Raw genomic sequence first — 9,611 nt, forward strand, 5'->3', positions numbered from 1 at the left:
AAGACTTTAGGGTGGGCCCTAATCCAATGGAATCCTTATAAGAAGAGGAAATCTAGACACAAAGAGACACCAAGACACACTAGCATCAGCAGGACAACCATGTGAAGACACAAGGAGAGGCCTCTGTCCTGCAAGCCACAGAGTGAGGCCTCAGAAGAAACTAACCCTGCTAACACCTTGATCTCAGACGTCCAGCCTCAGGAACTGTGAGAAAGTAAGCCTCTGTTAGCAAAGCTATCCAGTCTATGGTATTTTGTTATGGTAGCCCCAGAAAACTAATGTACCAGTATTTTTTGTCAAAGAAATAGAGGGAACCAGAATGTGGGATTCACTGGGAATTTCACTCTCACTCATGGCTTCTACCCAGGCCACTAGTAATGAGAGAGAGAGAGAGAGAGAGAGAGAGAGAGAGAGAGAGAGAGTTTAAGAAAGGAATAAAGTGAGAGTCTTAAGGATACAAAGAAAACCTTAGGCTTGGAGAAAATAACTAAATATCCCAATTTTCATAACCAAGATAGGTAGATATCCTCTCTCTCTCTCTCTCTCTCTCTCTCTCTCTCTCTCTCCTTCCATTAACATGTCTATCACTATCCTTATTGTGATTGGCCTGCCTTTTCCAGAGTGAATAGGTGTGCTGATTACCTAAGAATACATCTGACTATAGAGCAGAGACACGAGTAGATGCACAGCATGAGTTTCTAACCGGAAAACATCTCCTTATGTTTAGATTATTTATTGGCCAAGCAGGACATGTAGCAAGAAATCAGCTATTCTCTGCTACTTGTGGTTTACCCACTCACATTACCTCATCACAGCAATGTCTCCGCTTCTGCCATCAGTCAATGGGCTGGGAGCAGAATCAAACCCTGACCTGGGCTGGACCGTTCTCCCGATCACAGCCATGCTCCCCCAGGAGCTGTGGGAGAACTGCTCCCGCCAGGAGGTCCACCAGACCTCATTCCTGCTCACTAATAACCTTTCCTCTTTCCTCGCTTTTGTTGGGATCTTAATGACCTCAACCCTTCACAGAGAGCTGCCTCTTTTTTTCTTCTCTCGCCATGAACACAAAATGGCAGGTAACCCAAAGAAATAAAAATAATTTAGGTGTCAAGTAAAATCTATCTACTAGGTGGTGTACACAAATATGTGTGTCCCATCCCCATGTGCACCAGATGGCACTACCAGGAAAGGGCAGGGATTTCCCCAGGGAAGATCACCTCCAGACTCTGCTACAAAAGCCTTTTTCCCCACACTCTGTGATTGATTTACTTTAAACGCTGCTTGAGATGTCTCTCTGAGAGGAGGGTGCTTTCCCAGACCCGTGGTTATTTGTCGGTGTGTCTGTGCCTGGGTGCCTATAGAACCAGCCTCTCGAAGGCATTCGCTGCTGCAGGCAGTCTAAGCACAAGCTTCAGATGGCAGAACCAGGGGCTGATTGCTGTCTAAAACCAGGAGGATGACTCAATGCACGTGGAATTTCTCCTCTTTTTTTGGTGAGGAAAAATAGGCAGAGGTTCAGTTGTTCATCTCCTATGGTCCCCATCCCCGAGCACTTTCCATTTCCTTTTTTTAAACTAAATAGTTTTAAAAATCGTGTGTGTGTGTGTGTGTGTGTGTGCGTGTGTTTGTATGTGTGTGTGTTTGAGTGTGTGTGTGTTTCTGTGAGTGTTTGTGTATGTGTGTGAATGTGTTTGTGTTTGTTTGTGTGTGTGTGTGTGTGTGTGTGTGTGTCTGTATGTGTGAGAGTATACATGCACCTCGGTTAATTTCTCACAAATGGTTACATCCATGGATATATTTTACTAAAGCCAGAGAAGCAATGCAAAGAATAAAAGAATCAGTTTCGTTCAGCAGTGGGTAGTGCTGTGTAGTGGGCCAGGGAGATCATTTGTAGCATTCTTCTAATCCTTCTGCTTCTTCCACTGGCTTAACTTCTACTACATCCTAATCAGGAAAAGATACCCGGTGAAACAAACCTTGAGCGTCCTATTGTGTAGTTTGCCAATTTTCATTTTGAAAAATCTTGCCTTTTTAAAGAGTTTATAGGTCCCAATAAATGAATGAATTTCTCCCCTTGACAGAATTTCTTTACATAAAATTCCACAAAGGGGCTCACCCTGCCACAGAAGCAAACCTGCACACACAGGGCCCACCCTAGAGATAGTCTTGTTATCTTGGAGAAATCAATTTAAAAGCAAATAAGCATTAGACAATAATTTCAATATTAACTTACTCTTCTTGCTTCTTCATCAGAGCAAGCTAAAAGGATGCGACCTCGCTGTCACCCTTCACCTAGGCTTCCTCTAGTTCTCTCCCCATGTGGTGCCCTCCGCACGGGTAAAGCGACCTCCTTTCCCCTACCAGCCTAGTTATTTATTGAATATGCTTGCATTCTGGAGCATTATCAGCTTAATGCATAATTCAAAATCTCTTGCATGTGGCCTGCACTTTTGCCTTATCCCCCGAATTCCGAAAGAAAGATAAGAGGAAGTATCTCCAAAGTGGCAAACATAAGGATTCCTGAACATTAACATTGCCCGCCCCCCTGCCAGCCCTCCCTCACCCCTCAGAAAACCGTGCACCTTGCAGTTCCCACACAGCCCACAAAGCTGCTGTACGGAGAGAAAACAATCCCAGAGATGATCCAAAAGTTTACCCTGAGAGGGACCCGAGAACCTTTGGGAAAAAGAGGTCTCTAAAAGTGGGAAAAATCGCAATGATTACCTTTGGAGTCACATTCTAGATGGGGAGCCCGATGTTTTCAGCCAAGCAATAGTTTCAAATCTCTGCAATTCAAAAAAAAAAAGAAAAACCAGATTTAGAATGTTTTGTGAGGGTTTTTGCCCCCTCTGGGGCAGGGGAAGCTGTGTGTCTGGTAAAAGGCCAGAATGAAAGGGAAGAGAGGGGCAGATAGAAAAGGCTTCTGAACGTGTTGGAGGGATGAAGGAAAGAGAAAGTCCCCCCCAAAAAGGGGTGGGAAGGACTAAAGGGAGAGAGATGGTGAAGGATTAGGATACGAATTGATTGGGGGACAGGATGGGGAGAGAAAGACAGACTTGGAGAAGAGAGGGCTTCAAGATCAACTGTATTAGAAGGTTAATTCAGTCAAAATCAATTCAGCAAAAGTGGCTCAAGTGATTTTTCCCCCCATACTGAATTGACTGGCTTCTGATTGAATTGATTACATTGACCAGTTATTTTTAATGATGTGTGGAAAGAGAAAATGGGTGGGTAAGCCCACCTGCAAATGCACAGATCCAGGTACCTGTATGCTCTGATTTGAACACACTAACAATCTGACAAGCATAAAAAATACAAACACATGTTTGTAGGCACATGCATGTGTATGTGGCAATGCTGAGTTCTGTCAAAAAATGACATCAATGTCGCCAGAACAATCACAAGCATACTATAGACATAAATACACACATATAATATATATCCTGAGTTTTGTTCTTTCAAGGTTCCAAATATTAATTGTCTTCTTGGAAAGCAGCTTATCCTTGATGGAGTTACTATGCTGTATAAAGGCACCAGCATCATTTATAGTAAGCACTGTTTTTTAAATTAGGGTTCACCTCCCCCTAATGCACTTCTGTCAAAGTCAGGACATGATACCAAAATCATAAGGTCACCAATAGCACTTGGACTTATTACTAAATATGGAATTCTAGTAGATGCTTTTTACATGCATTTTGAATCCACCAAGCAATAATTCCTCCTTTTTTGGTAAACATAAAGACATGAATTATTAAAAAATTAAAGACATTTAGAATAATGGTCCTCCATACGCAAAGTATTTATTTCAACTTTCATCATTCATAGTTTATTGCATTGATTTTTTTTTCATCAGTTTGCTTAGTATTAGGCTTCCACCAAACTCATCAATAAGAAATGAATTTTGTAACTTTCAAATCCACTATATTATTTTAGCTTTTATTTGCAGTGAATTTTTCTTCTCTCCATGGTATTACTGCAATAAGTCAGTCATTATTTCTTTATGTTTTCCCTTCTTTCTTTAGTATTTCATTTCCCTTTACAGCACATCTTGTGATCACAAAGAAAACAGAGACACTTATTTCTTCTAACAGTTGAAATTGCTGCCAGTGATTTAGCTGTCATTTAATTTGATTCCTCTCTTCTGTCTGTAGAGAAATATGTTTAATGTACTGGAAATTATGTTAATAAGAAAAAGCATTATCTCATTTAATGAAATAAATATACAAATATTTCAAAATAAAATAAAGAGGCAATCTTCACTGAGAAAAATGTCTCTTATGGTTTGCATAAAATAAACAAATGAGAAAACAAAATCATGACTACATTGAAACACTGACAAAAATTATGCCTGCATTCAAAAGGGGAGGGGAAGCTTGGTAACTGAATTACCCAACATTTAATCAAATAACTTTTTGAAATTTATGGGGCACATATTAAAGATTGCATTGTTAATCTTACATTTCCAATTACTTCAAGAAAAATCATTTTAAATTTATTTAGAATGGACAATGGCATGTTGAAAAGTTTTCTTTGTAATTTTTCTGTTCTATTTCAATTGGTCTTTCAATGATTGCTATGGCTTGAATGAATAATTATCAGCAAGCTCATTGAAAATATGAACCAACCCATGTAACTACAAGAAAGGTTAGAATTCCTTTGATTTTGCTAATCAAAACAGTCAATGAACTCATTCCAAAGCTTCTATATATTAAAATTTATCTAATGTACAAAAAGGTTAAATAAATATTGTTAGTGATTTGAGCAAAACTTGAAGCAATTATGTAATAAAAGCATGACCACAGTAACAGAAACACATAATTAGCAATTTAATTACTGGCATGAAGACAAGCTAAAGATGTCAATAAAAAAAATCTTTAGTGACAAGCCGATTTTATTCTCTTTATTGCAATTTATGAGAAATATTCACCACCTGATGAGTAAAACCACTTTTATACAAAATAGCTACCCTTCCAGAAACTGAAAAACCCAATTTGAAATATTTCTGACTTCATATCTTACATAGTGAATCATTATAGTTTCTCCCTGTTAGATTAGCACTTCCTCTTCTCTGGAAATACTGTATTTTGAGTCAGCAAGTAAAAACCATTATGTTTTTTAAAATGAGTTAAAGTAGCAGGTGTTCTTTGTTTCAATTTCATTCTTTTCCAGCTTCAATAATGTTTGACAGAAATGCTTCCCTATATATGATATTCCAAATTTCCTATCTTTTCTCATCTCCTAAATTTCAGCTCAGAAACACACCTAACCCATGGATTATTTTAAAAAGGAGATAAATGCCAACTCTAGCAGAAAGTTGGCTGTTTGGACATTCCTCCGGGTCTTTCACAATTACTTTTTCTCCCCATCTCTACATGTAGAATTATAGGTGGGAGGTAAAAGAGAGAAACAGGTAAGTTCAGTTTATTGTGATATGGTCCACTTGAATTTTTCATCAGAATCCCAAGTTTCAGATTTTTAAACAGTCCTGAACTACTTATGTTAAAGTGTTTGATGAATGCGTACCACCTTCTGTGTCACTGATATTTAACCAGCAGCAGAAAACAGATATGTCAAGATAGAACCATATTGAAAGAAGTTTTCCATCTTGTGATAAAAAGTGAATCATCCTGGCTGGTGTTCAATAGCCACTTGTACAAGCCCAATGCATGGAGTGAAATCATGAAAGCCAGACTTCATGCTAAGAAGTTAAGTCTATAAATAAAACTTGAAGCATGATGAAATACACTTAAAAATAAACTCCAGCCACTAGGGACATAATAAATAACTCCTAAGAACATTGCCTTTTATAATTAATCTACTGATTCTAATCATTTTGACATACAGTTCCAACCGGATATCCTAACTAAATAGTCACGTCTTCAGAGAAGGGTGTATAATACAAACTCAGTTTCTAAGGAAATTGAAAATGTTTGCCAAAGCATAGTTGACGTGACTACCACTTGATAAATGTGAAAAAGGCAAGTAATTGGGAGATGACTTTTTGGAACCTCGTGGCTAATATACTAAAATCATTCATTTCTTACATATATTTGGATTAGAGGTTGTTCACTTTCATATAAAGACCCCTTCCCCAGAAGTTTTTGATCACTGTTGGATGCCGTAGACCAGTGATGGCGAACCTATGATACGCGTGTCAGAGGTGACTCTCGAACTCATTTCTTTTGGTTGATTTTTCTTTATTAAATGGCATTTAAATATATACAATAAATATCAAAAATATACATCTTTGTTTTACTATGGTTGCAAATATTAAAAAATTTCTATATGTGACACGGCACCAGAGTTAAGTTAGGGTTTTTCAAAATGCTGACACGCCGAGCTCAAAAGGTTCACCATCACTGCCGTAGACCAATTCCAGCATGTCATAATTTCAAGAGTTTCATCAAAAGGTTGATGAGACTTGGAGACTCAACAGGGTTGAGTCACACATGTAGCCACCTGTTGGAAATGGCTAAAGGCATTTCCCGAAACCTGAATAGTAAACTGATTGTGGCTGCCAGACAGTTAAAGGGCATCTTAATCTACATGTTATTGCCTCCTACTGGCCAAACCCCTGAACAGCCATAGGCGATTCCCCAAACTGACAATGCTTCTGTACCCTTTGAAACCTTACCCTTTAAAGTGTATTATCTCCACCTTGCCTTAGGACAAATTGTGTTAATAAAAGCAAGGGTCCTAGACAAGGAGGGAGTCTTCAGTTCCTTTAGCTGAAGGTCCTCTGACCCCCAATGCCTTTCAAAATTATATCTCGTCTCCGGACTCTTGATTAGTCTCTGGATTTCTATGTCATCTGCGCACAGCCTTTTCCAGATTCTTGAACCCTTCTTGATGCTGGGACAAGAACCCCGGCAGTTTATTATATATCATGATTGGTGTCTAAGTTTCTGTTTCAGCCACAAACACAAATTTACTTGGATTTTTCAACTCTAATCATCTAGGCTTGAAATTATCTTTCCTTCTATACTTTCATGGTCCAGACACAAGTTGCCAAAAATAAGCATGTTAATTTATAAACCTACATAAAAAATCTCCCATATTACCACTGTAGAAGATGGTTAAGCAATGGTTAAGCAATGGTACCTGCCTTTAAGAAGCCCAAAGTCTAGTTAAGAAGATGGTGTGACCAAAGGTAATGACTGCCTTATAATTCAAGTGTAGTTATGATAAATACCAAGCAGATGACACAATAAGCAAAAGACGGTTCATAGAATAAAGGCAGCACAGTGTCCTTATGGGTAGGCGCCTTCATAAGTGGATACTATGGGGAGAAATTTTTAAAGCTTTCAAATGAAACATCTCATTTGACCTTATGAGCTAAACATAGTGAAGAAACAGAGATTCAAAAGGTTAAATAATTTACCAAACAAAGCATATTACAATGGGGGCACAATCATAGTTCTGTGAACTCTCAAGTTGAAGAAGAAGAAAGCATTTCAGATGAACAAATGACCAAGGAAGTATGTCAAGAAGAAAGGAAGGGAAGACATTCATAAAATGTGCAGGATGACTGAGATGTGATTTTGCTTTTCTGGGCTTTAATTGTTCAAAGCATGACATTTGTATAACTTATTGGGAAAAGTTTATAATTCAACCACTGTAGCTTACATAAAAAATACAATGAAAAAGGGGGGCGAAAAAGAAAGAAATACTCTCTTACAATAGTAACCCACCAGAAACTCTAACTTTTCCCAACCAAACCCCATCTGAACTTTGTAAATCATTAACTTTCATTATGCTCTCATTCAATGGAAAGTATCCCTGCTCTCTGGAAAAGATGAGAACACTTAAATTTACATCTATGTAAAGTGTGAAATGAAAAAGGAAAAATGATATTTTATAATTCTGGGAAACCAAAAAACTTTAAATAAGTTTTCTTCTTTAACTATAACAATCAGATTTATCTTGCACCCCAACATAAATACCACAGCACCTTCTATCCTTGTATTCTTACAAATGCATTAATATTATTCACTAGAGGCCCAATGCACGAAATTCATGCAAGAGTAGAGAGAAGAGAAGAGAGAAAATTTGATGTGAGAGAGCCACATTAATTGGTTGCCTCCTTCATGAGCCCTAACTGGGGTGAGGAACTGCAACCCAGGTATGTGTCCTTGACCAGAATCAAACCTGAGACCCTTTGGATCCAGGGTGGATACTCTAACCACTGAGCAATGCTGGTCAGGACCAGGAATCTCATTTTTGCCAGCACCATGGGTGATTCTGGTGTTGGGGTCTGCAGACCAGACTTTGAAAGCCATTGCTCCAATGAACTCATAGTTTTTGGACCATTTTGCCTGTGGTTCATAATATCCTTTCTACTAAACCCCTTTTCTGAGCTAGATGATGGGGTTATGATAGGCTTGACTATTTCTAAATTACACACAAGGAATCGCTAAATTCCCTGCTCTAGAACAATGATGCCTCTCTTGAAATGTACTCCCATATGGAGGGAGAACACCACCAGTCATCAGAAAAAAAGACATCCCCTGAGTGTTATGTTACTGTCCTTGAAATACAGCCTCCAAGTTGCCCTAAATAGGATCATACCATTTGGGAGATCATACTTGGGTCTCAGATCAGTATTGATTTTTCAATGATGCATTGAAAAATTAAGTAACCTTTACACAATTAGCTAGGTGTATTTGTTGCTGACTTATTTTCCCTATAAATAATAAACACTCAGAAAAATATATTTCACATTCATTTGGGATCAGATAATTCCTCTTCAGTAGCACATAGGATATATATTTGTGCATCCACCGGGATGAGCCAAATCTCTTTCTCTTATTTCCAGTAGTTTCTTAACATAAACATTTGAGGCCACTAAAACCCAAGTAGCCATGATGAAAATGATAGAGGCAGACCCTTAACACATTGAAATGTAAAGACAAATTAATATTAGATGCTTCTTCAAAACACTATCTCTGGAACAAGTAAAATTCAGCTGAAACACAAAGGACTTAAATACTTGCAGGCTGCATAAAAAGAGGTGCCGTGGAAAAAGGTGCCTTTTTTTTTAATTGAATAGAATCCAACAAAGCTTTGGCAGACCACAGATTTAAAAGGTTGGGAATGCTTGCAGAAATGGATTCATTCACACGGTTGTGAATCATTTAGCACACACTTCAGAGAGAGTTTAGCATCTTCGTCTCTGCCTCCCACCTCCTAAGAAAGGCTGTTAATCAAAATGAAGACTCATAGAGGCAGCCTTGGGGGTGGGACAAAGAGATGAGAACAAGCACATCACGAGGAACGATTTTCCTCTACTAAGGACAGTTTGGCGTTTTCTTCTTTCTTCCAGGGTGGAATGTTTAATACAGGAGTGTCACATAAATTAATGTGTAGATTCTCAGACTGGGGTCATTATGACAGTTATATAAAAACAAAACCAGTCCCACATTTAGGACATGCTACTGAATGAGCCTGAGTCAAAAAGTGCACTCCCCATTTCACTTAAACACAGTTCCCCGAACTGTAAGATTATAAAGGAGCACATTAGAAATTATCTGAATGAAATGATTAAAAGCATCTCTATTTGTAAAAATCTTGTGATTATAAAAGAAATTTAAATGTCTTTCTTTTAAAAATTG

At 38.2% G+C, this 9,611-nt stretch overlaps 1 long non-coding RNA gene across 3 annotated transcripts in view; it reads right to left on the minus strand.

Moving 5' to 3' along the window:
* LOC102261067 overlaps positions 1-2,785 on the minus strand; it is a 392,744-nt gene extending 389,959 nt beyond the window's left edge. For all 3 annotated transcript variants that reach the window (XR_001360298.1, XR_314626.2, XR_314625.2), the window contains exon 1: positions 2,725-2,785. This is a non-coding gene — a long non-coding RNA (uncharacterized LOC102261067). The remainder of the gene's footprint in view (positions 1-2,724) is intronic.
* Positions 2,786-9,611: the final 6,826 nt, after the last annotated feature.

This window comes from Myotis brandtii, unplaced genomic scaffold, assembly GCF_000412655.1.
Source record: "Myotis brandtii unplaced genomic scaffold, ASM41265v1 scaffold84, whole genome shotgun sequence".
NCBI lineage: Eukaryota > Metazoa > Chordata > Mammalia > Chiroptera > Vespertilionidae > Myotis > Myotis brandtii.